Here is a 13552-nt window from a genome sequence, read left to right as displayed (position 1 = left end):
TTCAAACACACACACACACACACACACACACACACACACACACACACTTGTGGTGTATTGAAGGTTTTGTTACCGAGAGTAAGCTTCAAAATATATGAATCCCTGGTGTGCATTGCTCTTTCTAACCCAGCAATTGTTGTCAGGAAACAAACAGATTTTATAATGCAGATCATCTTTCCATATACAGGGTGGTGTAAAAGTAGGTTGACAGTTTACATATGCCAAGTAGGCAAAGTGCGTGGTTCTCTTTGGAATACCTTCTCTTTCACCACAGCCCAGAAAAGAAATCCATGGGCGTAATGTCTGGGGATCATAGGGGCCACTCAATGTAAAATACATATAAAAAATAAAATAAAAATTGCCAAAGCTGTAGTTTGAATGCTTTATTCTCTTTGTTGATTGTTGCAGTTTATGCTTGTGCTCAGAACGACAATTGTTTCAAGACCTTAAGAATGTCTTTATTCAGTTTCTTAAATATTATGTGTTCAAAGTTCTTCATTATTGGCATTTATGGGAATTTCTTATTCTCGTCCACAAAATTTTGTAGTGCAGTTCAATACCAGAAAGTCAAAATTAACAATCATCCTTAAAATTACATTTCAGCTTTCGACTTTTTAAAAATGAAATGAACCATGTACCTGTGATAGTTTGTGAATGCTTAAATACATTTGAATGCTTTATTATTTTATTTTTTGAAGCTAAAGGAAATATAATGACTTATTATAACTACACGTTTTTTGCAAAGTTGAATCTCAGATTCCTTCCTATGTCTGTCATTATCTGCAAGTAGCTTCTAAGAAGACGTTGGCGCCATCTATTATCAATTGAACCAATGTAAAAGTTCCATTTTACGTTGAATTTGGGGAGATGTAGATATAAATTATATGCACTAATTCACTCCGAAAGCGTAAGAATGAAATAAGAAAAATGATTTTTATAGAATGCTATAGAACATGCGAGTAGATGCTAAAGTACAGTGGGTTGTACAAGTATTGAACGGAAAATTGCACATTACTATTTTCATTAAATGTTCTCTTGAATACTATAGTCTAAGGAAAATGATGTTTTCTCAGGAACAAATTGCAACAAATAAAAGCAACTGCATCTATACTACAAAAAAGTGAAAAATCCGATTTTGAAGATTCTACCACCATCTGAAGTAAGAACCTGCCGCCATCTTGAAAAAATGGAGCCAAAAATTCACCTTAAAAATTTTAAAAGTATAATATCTCGATAACGGTGCATTGTACACAAAAAGTGAAGATAACCAAAATGCAAGATCAGAAAATTTTCTAAATTATATTTTTTGTTTGATCGAGCAACCATAAATATTAACTGAATTAAAAAGCTTCAAATATTTTCTCTAATTTTTAGAATTGGCGTAAAAGTTGGTTTCCAAACAAATTATTGCAAATATGTAACAAACTGTGTAATTTACGTCCTAAAGTCACTGGACCAAATTTATAGCTCATGATTTCCTCTATATAATGTTTCTTTTTCGTGCTTGTAGAATCAGGAGTTGAAAAGATAAGTAGTTTAAAAACAGAGTCAAGTGTTTTCAGTATAGTTGATGCGATCCATTTAAGGATTAGATTTTTATGTATACTGGTGTATAGATTTCTAACAGCTATTTGACATTTTGTTTCCATTCTTGAAAATCTCATTGCATAAAACAATGGTGATGGATAACTTTGGTAATACTTATGCACATAGGCGTAGCTAGAACTTTATATTTGGGTGTGCACAAAGGAAAAAATAAGGTCTTGTACCTTTTTAATAGCATATTTTGCAACACAATCACTTGGCTCTTTAACTGCACTGTTCTTTGTAAAGGTATATAAATTCACTAAATGACAGTGTTGAAAATTTCTGAATATATGTAGTAGAAAAAAATCAAATTGCATAGAAATTACACACACACAAAATGTTCAAAATGTTACAAACAAATACATCAAAATACACGTCATCTATAACAAGAGACGTCTGTCAAAAGGTACAATGTTCTTAAACTCATCAATAACTTCATTTACATTAATTGACTAAGCTTTTTCCTGTTCCACAAATAGCAAGAGCAGGGCTTCCAATTAACCTTGCTTCTGAGTTGCTCTTAATTTAGTTTTAACTTGGGTAAGCTTGGAGGAAGCTCTCTCACACGTGCAGCTTGTGACAGGTATAGAAGAAAGGCGCTATAGTGCAGAGTAGAATGCAGTAAATATCTTCTATCTAAAGTGACAACAAAAAATCGAAAAACTACAGACACTCGTTTCATCAGCGATAATGCACACGTTTGTACCAAGTAATGACATTTTCAACTTCATACAAACTGCCGCTTATTTTCTCTCTTATTGAAATATCTGCCTTTAATTCTCTTTGATAAAGCAGCCCATTAGGGTGTGCCTAGGCACACCCGGCACACCCCGTAGCTACGCCTATGGTACTGGTTTCTCATGCCTGGAAAATGAGACATTCGCTGCAATCATGCATCATAATTTCTTCCAGGTTAAAGATATGTCGAAAAAACCCTTCAGCATTGCATTTCTCATGAAATTCTAGCCTGATTCGATATGTCACATTACGCCCTTCCCATTTAAAAATGTTGAGTTGAATTCAATATGGCGGCCACCAATATGGCGTACGTCCGCTTGGAACACACCAACATGGTTTGTCTACTAGGCCTAACCTATTTCTATCATGGCCATTTGTACCCAGGCTAACTCCTTTACATTTTTATAGGTTAAGGGAATTTTTAATCACCCTGTAGTTCAAAGTGTAGGCCCCTTACCGGTTAGCCTCGTTGTGCATAAAGTAATTTTGACAACGTTCTTCGAAGATTAGTATCGTGTTTAACATCTAAGAAGACCCAGAATAACTTTATTTGAGTCCACTTTATGCACAAATAGGTTAATCGGGACTGGACGTAGAGTTAAAAGTGTGACTCGAACCATTACACGCATCCAACTGGTACGGAACCCTGGATCTCTTCAATACAAGGCGACGACGTTACCACTACGTTATCAGGGAGGGCACGTTGTAAGTGTAAGTTGATTTTACGCGTGCAATAATAAATTGTGCGTCCATATTTCCTAATTATTCTAAAGGGGTGTTAATTCATTCCCCCCTCTTCAACCCTTTGCTAAGTGCTTGTTCTTTTTTTTTTCGTGGGGTGAACTTTCTTCTTTATATTTCCCGATGAAGGCTTAAGTAAGGAGAAAGTTGGGAAGGAAATTTCTAAAAGGGCCAAGAAGTTAATGGAGGTACAGGCAACAGATGCTAGGTGGATCATTAATTAAAACAACTCCTTCATTGTTCAGTGGCTAAGCAGCTTCTAACGTAACAAACCTCTGCAAGATCGAACTATGATGTGCAAGATAGAAAGGGTTTCATGTGCTGTGAACTGTCAGATATATTCTCGTCCTTTCAGTCGTTCACCGCCAGAGTGACGGCCGTTCGGCGGACTCTTCATGCAACAGGTCCCGGCAAATTGCATTACAGGAAGTCCGTAACAGAAACCGCTTGTTTTCTAATGTTTCCACTTTTCACAATTACAGTTACAATTACAATTGAAATAAGCACGTAACTTGTCGCAAGAATTGCAGGAAAAGGTGCCCTCGCAATTACAAATATTTCTGGCACCTTATTTCTGACATCTAATCTTAGATTAGTCATCGCTACTTTATTCTCAGTTGTCGCGACAGCGCCTGCAGCTTATCGGGGGTTGGGTGAGTTGTCAGCCGCGAGAGGGCGCTTCATACTGCACGTGTCGGCAGTGATGCCAACCGTAGGGACATGTCCCTACGCATAGGGACTTTTCACTAAATTTCGCCCGCGTAGGAACGTAGGGACAGATTTTGCCAAATGAGGGAAAACGTAGGTACTTTTTTCAATCTTGGTAAATTACATTTTATGAATTAGTTTATCTGGATACTTTAGCGAGGAGGAGAAAAAAGAACTAACTAACAAATCTCCATCAGAATTTTGGAACATGTTATCGGTTACCAAAAACTTTCAAGGCAAGTTCCTTTTTGAAAACATTTCCACTCTCGCGAAAATAGTGCTAACATTGCCGCATTCTAACGCGGAAACGGAAAGAATATTTTCAATGTTAAGTGATACAAAAACAAAAAAGGTAAATAAAATGGGACCAAAATTGTTAAAGAATGCAGGAAATACAGCATCACCAACCAACATCCATCTCTTCACAGCAGCAGCATGTATGACTTCAAATAACATAATCAACAGTAAACGACTCAACGTTATTCATTAGGGGTGTGCTGGATTCTTTACTTTAAAAAGTCGTTAATTCTCGACGTTTTCTGCCTTGTAAGTTTCTGGAACTTATCGAAAGTTGTAAGTTTTTATTCTAGAAATGCAAAAACGATCACTTAAAGTGAAAATGACTTGTAAAATTCGAGATTTCCAGTGCTTCGGGAAATTTCGAACATTTCCCGTCCAGAAAATTTTTCGACTTGGTCGGGAAATTGCAAATTTTTCAGTCCCGAATGTCGGGATTTAAAAAAATTACCGTCCCGATCCCGTCCCGACCCAAAACATTCTGTCCCGCACACCCCTATTATTCATTAAGGCAAGAATTTACAATACCGGACCCTTCTGTAATTTCTATGCTACGTCTTATACTCACGAAATAATTATTCGTGATGACTTATCTCAAGTTAACATGTTGTGGTGAGGGGGAAAAAATGTTCATTAACGTGTAGAAGTTGTAAAATAAGCTTTTCAATTCTCGCAATGATTCTCTGTATACAAGTATGGTAGCCATATTTGTTGATATGAACAAATTACAATTAGTTACGCTGTCTACAGCGTTGCCACACTGTTGATTTCATACTTGGAGAGCATGGATCGTGTAAGAATGGCGGAAGAGAACAGTAAAAGAGTTGTTAATGTTGTACAGATTTTTAGGTGGAGTGTGCAGGCGGATGGCTGTAGGCTAATTAATAAATTTATGGATTTCAGTATATTGCCCAAAGAACGTGCTTACATGTGACAGCGACAATCACGATGTAGAAGAACTGATTTGATTATAGGTAAATTTGGCAACAGTACATCAATCATAAAATTGCAGGATACGAAAATGGCGTCTTCGATGATGAACGTTTGCTGTTAAAGTGCTACGAAAATAATATTTTTTATCGGTTCGTAATCACAATTACCGCAAAACCATTCAGGAATAGCCCCACTGACCATTCTCGGTAAGGTTAGGTTAAGTTAGGTTAGGCAAGGCAAACATACCGGTAGTTAAAATTTGGGCTCGAAAAAAACATGCACGGGTAGCCCAACAAACCAATGACGGATAGACCCACGAACCATTCAGGTACGGTTAGGTTAGGTTAGGCAAACATAGTTAAAATTTGGGGTGGTACTAATATCAGGAATGTATATTTCGTTTTTTAAGTATTGGAAACACAAAATCTTCCGGTAAATAATGAGCAATCGTGCCGATCGCGGACCACTCAATTTCACTTATTTTGCAATTTCTACACGTGACCCCCCAAATCTTAACTTGAAATTCGTGATTAGGAGGCCTCAATTAGTGAGTATGCAAAATATTACAAAAATCGGGGAGGGGTCATGTATTGTAAATTCGCTCCTTCATTAATTGTGGAAGCACCGAGCAGAAAGATTTGGTAAGTAAATGTGTATATTTTATCTTCTGTTTTGCATGCTAATGAGGTGTTGTTTCTTTAGTCACTTTACTTGGCGTAGGGACATTTGGTCAGTTGTAGGGACATTTTGACTACGTCTGTAGGGACATTGCTGAAAAATGGTTAGCAACACTGTCGGCTACCAGACGTCAGTGTTCGTTCATGTTCAATTCTGTTTGCGTTCAACACTACGCGTGTTGCTTATACTGTGTTATTGTAATGTGCTACTCATGGCCAGTGCTTTATTGTGTGTTAATTGTTATTCATTCATTACTTATGTCGTTAAACAAATATAGTCTTGAACAGAGAGTTTTTATGTACGATAATTACGTGAAAACGAATTCTTGCAGAAAAGTGGTCAGGCAATTACGAGAGACAGGATCTCTTGAACCTAAGAAACGTGTTGTATTGCTGTTGAAGGAGGTCATTTTCAACATCTCTTATAACACAGGAGGTTAGTGATCATCATTATTATTACTTTTAAATATCATTTTACGCTTTCGGTTTGCTTTATGCGCCGGGATGCTGTCTTCCCTTTCTGACAACTGACGATAAAGTAGCGATGTCTAATCTAAGATTTTCTGTCAGAAATAAGGTGCCAGAAATATTTGTATTTGGGAGGACACCTTTTCCAGCATCCTTGCGACAAGGTACGTGCTTATTTCAATTGTAATTGTAACTGTAATTGTGAAAAGTGGAAACATTACAAAACAAGCGGTTTCTGTTACGGACTTCCTGAACGCAATTTGCCGGGACCTGTTGCATGAAGAGTCCGCCGAACGGCCGACACGCTGGCGGTGAACGACTGAAATAACCTCCCTGTATTACTCTCCCTATCTCCTACCTTTATTGTATCTGTTTTTCACTCATTATTTTCTCTCTCTATTTTCATAACAGTTCCTATCGCATTTCTTTCTTTGATCTTGTCTTAATTTACATAGTCCCTCATTTATTTCCTTTCCTTTCTTTAAATTTCTACTTTTCCGTCTATCTTTGGTGCTCTCTCCCTCTTTCTGGTCTTCTCATGCATTAATAATCTCTATTTCTGTCACTTTATTGTCTTAATTATTCTGTTGTTCTTATTCTTTTTGTTAGAACAAGGTTCCACGATGCCAAGGGTAGCGAGTTCGAGCATTGGTGTTCTTTATGAGAATCCCGTCAATTTTATGTTTTCAGTCATCTCCATCGTCACGATTAACCAAAAGTGGCAGAAAAACGAAGCATAACCAACTACGTCACAATCTTAGTTGTTTCCTTTCTCTTACTTGTACTATTTTGCTATTTTTCTTTCACTGTCAACTCCCTTTTTGGCTTCCTTTTCCTATTCTCTTTCTCTTTCATTCAATTCATTCTCTTTTTACTCACACTCACTCTACCATATTACCTTCATCACTCAGTTATTTCATCTATACCTCCATTTCCTCTTTTCTCGTTCTTACTCATATTTTCTTTCCTTTTCTCGCGCCTTCAAAACCTTACCCTCTCTCTCCTCACATTCTCTACCTCTCTCTCTATATCTCTATTGCGATTTAAATATGTACAAAGAGAATGATTTTCAGGAGCGGTAAAGTTAAAGAAACAACTATATCCGTTAGGTAAAACTTCGAACAAAGTAAACATTGTTACCATCTGCTCGGCTTACGACAGTAGTAGAGCAATTAGATATCTCAGGGCAAATTAACGTATGATAGAAAGGAAACAATATATATATATATATATTCGTTTACAATAAAGATAAAATAAATATAATTTATTCCTAACAGGACTCTTTCCTGCTAGAAGGTAAGGACAAAGATTGAGAGCTGCGGTTTCACTTTCTTAAATTGCTATTTACCTTGTATGTAACTGTTATGGCAATCCTTTTGGTTTTATTTCTTTCTTAATGTTCATTCATATCTACTCTTACAGATTTAATTGTTATTCATTCATTATTAATTTGGCATTTACTCTGTAATCGATTCTATCTCCTTTCACACGTTTAATAATATAATTTACATTCAGACACTTGTACTGCCATCTTTCATTAATATTTTCAACTATTTACAATGCATTTCGTCCATCTAGGCATGTAATAACATTGAAGGGATGTAGTATCAAGAAAATAAAAATCGGTGACTAAGCGGTATGTTGATGGCTGGTAAGATAAGGAAGGATAAGACAGGCACCGTATTCGCATAACATCTCTCCTTTACTTTCACTCTTTAACTTCTTTTGGCTTTACTCCCTTCTCTCCCCTCTTCCATTCATTAAACTGAATGTGAGTAATACTGCAATCTCTGAAACCACCTTCACGCGTTGATATTCATTCATTCATTGTTTTCTGCCTAATTGGCAGGTTTTTCACTGCAATCTCCAGCTTTCCCTATTCTCTGCCTTACGCTTCGTAATAGCATACAACCCAGTTAATTTAATATCATCCATAAGCTGATATCTCTTTCTTCCACGGACTTTTCCTCCTTCAACCAATCCCTCCAAGGCATCCCTTCTTAGACAGTGTCCTAACCAGTTTCTTTTCCTCTTCTTGATGGTCTCCATTATAGATCTCTTTTCACCAACTCTTTTCAGTACGGCTTCGTTTCTTACCTTGTCCGTCCATTTTACACGCTCCATTTTTCGCCATGTCCACATGTCAAAAGCTTCGAGTCGTTTCTCTTCATTTCTTCTCAACGTCCAGGTTTCTGCACCACATAGTGCTACACTCCACACGAAACATTTCACTAATCTCTTCCTTAGACCTATGTCCATGGGTCCACAAAAAACATTCTTTCTTCTATTGAAAGCTTCTTTTGCTATTGCGATTCTCATTTTCACTTCTTGGTTGCAGCTCATGTCACTGCTTTTAGTGCATCCGAGGTACTTGAAGCCATCCACTTGCTGGATTCTTTCACTGTTTGCTCTCACATTAATATTACTTGGTTTCCGTTCTATGACCATTGCCTTTGTCGTGTTTACATTAATCTTCATTCCATACTGATTCACAGCTGCTGTTTAACTCTTCTAACATATTATTTATGCTTCTTTCATCCTCAGCGAATAATGCCATGTCATCAGCAAATCTTATGCAGTTTATTCTTCTTCCTCCCAATTTGACACCTCCTCTGCACTGGAAACAATTTTTCAACATATTTTCTAAATAGATATTAAACAAAGTAGGTGATAGGCAGCATCCTTGTCGTACTCCTCTTCCAATTTCACAGCCTTCTGTCATTTCGCCTCCTGTTCTCACTTTAACTCGTTGATTCATGTATAAGTTGCTTATAAGTCTTCTCTCTTTCCAATCTACACTAATTTTCTTCAGAATTTCTAAAAGTTTAACCCAATTCACTCTATCAAAGGCTTTCTCCAGACCTACAAATACTACAAACACCTCCTTTCCTTTCTCTAAATATCTTTCCCCAATGGTCTTCATAAACCAATTGCATCCCTTGTACCTATCTCTTCCTTTCCTGAAACCAAACTGTTCTTCCTCTAACTCGCCACTGACCTTCGAGTATAGGCGTCTGTTCAGACACAAAAAATATTGAAACTAAATTTGAAACAATCATCCATTGAGGTTTTAGCTCGTGCCGGATCATCGGGAAATAAGACTTCCCCATTTCTCCACACATCTTTCATGTGACATACACAATACATGCTTCAAAGATAGGGATGATTCGCTGTGTGGGTGTAAAGCTTGACGCCCACTCAGACGCAGAGCAAGGTGGCTCAGTGGGAGATAACCTTTATGATAACCTAGAGACTTCTGGCACGGAAATTCCTCGCTTCGGTTTCGCGTGCTTCCCTGTAGTGGGCGTTACACCATTTGAATTCAATAGAAGCAGACAACTGAAGTTCTGTTGCCGCATTTCTCCGCGTCTCAATGGGCGATGTGCTTAAAAGGCATTGTTGACAAACTGTGATTGTACGTCTCAGACCGAGGACTGTAACAACGGCATTGCTCTAAATATAACAAACTCGTTCATCAAGGCCATACCAATCCCTACTGGCAGACTTGCCAACTCATCCAGATGAATACCTTAGTAGATTTTTAAGTATGAGTGCGGGGACTTTTCGAAAGCACTCTACTATTATAATACAGTAAAACCTCGTTAATCCGGACTAATGGGGGGATAAGTTGACCGGTTTAACCAAAGTCCGGATTAACTGAAATAACCTAAAAGAACAGTAGAAAGTGCATTAAAACTCCGTTTATAGCAACAAAACACGTTTATTATGGCGTAGTCTTGTTATGGAAAAGTGTCGCGTTTGTACGGCCACGTACGGCTTCTTCCCGAAAGTCAGCGGGAAACAAAATTTCATCAGCGCTTGACTGCCTTTTCTTTGGGAAGTTCTCTGGTTGACTTCTAGCCACATTTAAAACCTTGCATTCTACTTCTTTTTTTGGCCTTTTGCCTGTCCGGATTAAGCAAAGTCCGGCATATCGGGGTACCAATTAACGAGGTTTTACTGTATTACATTTACATGTACAGTCTTAGAAAAAAATTCCTGGGCCACGGGACGTAGAATTTCGTAACGTCTTAAGCCTGTTGTTTATGCAACCCAAATAACAAAATATTCGCTTAAGTTTGCCTGGTGATTCTGAGTTCTCGGGAAGGATTGAGCTTTGATAGCATGAGTCACATGACTCGTGCCCCAGCCACAACAAACAGCTGGGTGCTACGATGCCTCCAGAAGAAAATTTCAGGAACTGGTTTCTTGACGAAGCTACTCGTAAGGAAATACTATTCTTTCAAGTGATATTAGAGTCATTGTCAAGAAGGTTCGCTGAAATGATGGTTCTCATCACAGACCACATGCCACACGTTAATTGTTTAAGTCCAGTTCATGCACTGGACTTACAGATTAAAATGGGATCCGAACCAAATCCTCTCTATTTGGTATTGAATTCGGAAGGCTTTCATTACATGGCGAAGACGTTACCACTACGACATCAGAGAGGCAATGGAACCCCTTGAGAAATTGATAAGCGAAAATTGCTACGTGACAAACCATATTTGCCCGTAAATTTTAAAAATAAGACAATATTTTGTACTGACAGTTTCGAACTGTGGGAGAGGCATATATTATATATTTTTTTGTACCATCGTCCATTTCACGAGTTTATAATTCTTCCTCACCGACACGAGTAACGCGAGTGGTAGAAGAAAAGCGAAGTAAAATAACTAAAATAGAAATAAAAGGAAAAAGCGAAATAAATTTTATTCATAATATTCTGCAGTCACTTGAGTTGTATTCACGGGATGCTATCTTTAAAGAAAGCCGTGGTCTCTTCCTTGTCTTTTTCGCTTCCTTTGTGCTCTTGCTTCCCCCGTCACGATTGGTCTAAAACTAATTAATGCGACGTTAATTAAACAATCCAAACAACGAAACAATGCACAATCAACTGCACAAAACAACATTCCAAATGTTTTCGAATCGGAAAACAATTGAGATGCTGTAAAATGACTTAAGATGCAGTAATAAAGTGGGAATTCGGTACCGTATAGAATTAAATCGGTAGAGATGTTCGATTTGATTGGATGTTTGTTATTTAGATTTGCTATTCTTTCACTTTTGGCAAATAGCGACGATGAAGATGAGTGATGCTGTGATGAAATTGATGAAGGGACACTTACCAAGGACACCCACCCCCAAGTCGAGATTCTAACCAGGGACCCATGGCATCTGCTATTGTCGTAGAGGCTTGAGCATTTTATATTATACTCAGTAAATAACTGTTCTACTTCACAGCAAATTATGAAATAACAATAATGAATATAGTTCAAAATCACAACACTGTTCTCTGATGAGTATACTTATTATTTGCACTGAATAAATACATTAATTATGCACCAATTACTATGATTCGAACTATATGCAAAACGTTCTTGTTATCCCCTTTTACTTGTTTCTTACAACTGGTTGCTACGCAACAAAACAGTATGCTATAACATTTCTTTCTTTTTCTTTTACACAAGAAGTGATTATACATTTTACAATTTGAAAACAGTCACAACATTCTCCCTCCTTCGGAGAAAAATTTTAGAACATCGGTTTTTAAATTTTTAGATAACATGAAAAACTACAAAGAAAACAAACTTTCTCATGACATACATATTGTCATTAATTAACACAGAAAATATTTAAAACATATCATAATTATTTAAAACATATTAACATTTCTTATTAAAAGGTTGTTGAGATCTTTTGAAATTACTTAAGTTTACATAATTCGTCCTTTCTTTCCTGACTACAATTGAATTTCTTTAAATTGGATACATTATGTGTTTGTACAGTTCTCTTTCCATCCAAAGATAACAATTCACAACAGTTACCATTAATTTCTTTAACTAAATATGGACCAAGCCACAAGTCCATAAATTTGTGTATTCGTTTACACTCAGCACTGCTTTGTCCATGGTTTTTGACTAATACTATATCATTTGTCTCTATCCTTGTGTATCTATCACTAGTTTCCTTAGGCTTGATTTTATATTTTTCTTTCAAACGAGATTTGGCAATTAAACATTTATATTTCCAAGGAACTGCTTTCAATGTCTCAGGCCAATCAATTTGGTTTAAAACAGGATCTCTTATTTCATGATGCAAGAATAATTCATTTGGAGTGTATCCCGTTACTTCAGATACGGAGTTATTTAATAATCCTAAAACAAAACTTAAATATTTTGACCAATGTTCATGATTTTTGCTTATGTAGAGTCTTAATAATCTAATTAACTCCTTGTTGTATCGTTCAATAGGATTGGCAAACGGAGAATAAACTGCAGTTGTGATATGCCTTATTTTAAATTCTTCCACAAAAGTTTTCCATTCTTGTGACTTGAATTGCGAACCATTATCAGACAGTAGACTATTACATACAGGATAATGATAAAAATATTGCAGTTTAAATTTATTAATTACTTCTCTAGATGTTGCTTTCCTTAAAGGATATGCCATAAGAAACTTAGACATTACATCTATTACAGTCAATATAAATGTGTAACCTTGAGATTTCGGAAGTGGTCCTATCAAATCAACTGAAATCAAATAATGTGGACTGGTAGAATAAACGTGTAAATCATCCTTTTCATTTTTCAAAACAGCTTGTTTAGTTCTGGCGCAAGTTAAACAATTATTCAAATACTGTTTAATACTGCAGTTCATCTTTGGCCAATAATATAATTTCTTACATTTACTGAAAACCTTTCTATATCCAAAATGTCCTTGCATATCATGCAGTTTATGTAAGATTTTCGGTATTAATGAAACTGGCACAACTAATCTCCAATTATCTTCAGAAACACATTTTAAAAATAAAATGCTATCTTGGAAAGCATACTGAGTCTTACAAGACTTGGAAAGATTTCCGTTCTCTATCTTCTGAATTAAAGCACTACAATATGCGTCACGATGTTGAGACTCCTTCCAGAATTCCAAAGTATCTTCTTCAATAATATCCAATTTTAAGTTATTAATAAACAACTCGGATAAAGAAATATTTCCTGTAGTAGTATCGGGATATCGACTTAATGTGTCAGCCGCTTGATTGTTTACTCCAGAAACATGGTGGATATCATAATCAAAACCTTGCAGTTTTAAACACCATCTATTTAAACGTGGATTTAAAGTTCTTGCTGACTCCAGCCAAGAAAGAGATTTGTGATCTGTGAAGAAATTAATTTTAGTTCCTGCTACATAAATATAAAATTTCTCAAAAGCAAAAATAATTGCTAAACATTCGATTTCATGTGTACTGTAAGACAACTCATTACCACGAAGAACTCTACTTGCATATCGAATAATCCTGGGATTATCTTGTGGTGTCTCTCCATTTTGCCATAAAACACCTCCAATACCTTTCTTTGAACCATCTACATTTATGTTAAAAGGTTTAGAAAAATTAGGCT

The sequence above is a fragment of the Lepisma saccharinum genome, chromosome 3 (genome assembly GCF_977018435.1).
Source record: "Lepisma saccharinum chromosome 3, izLepSacc3.1, whole genome shotgun sequence".
In the NCBI taxonomy this organism is placed as follows: Eukaryota; Metazoa; Arthropoda; class Insecta; order Zygentoma; family Lepismatidae; genus Lepisma; species Lepisma saccharinum.
This window is presented reverse-complemented; position numbering follows the sequence as displayed.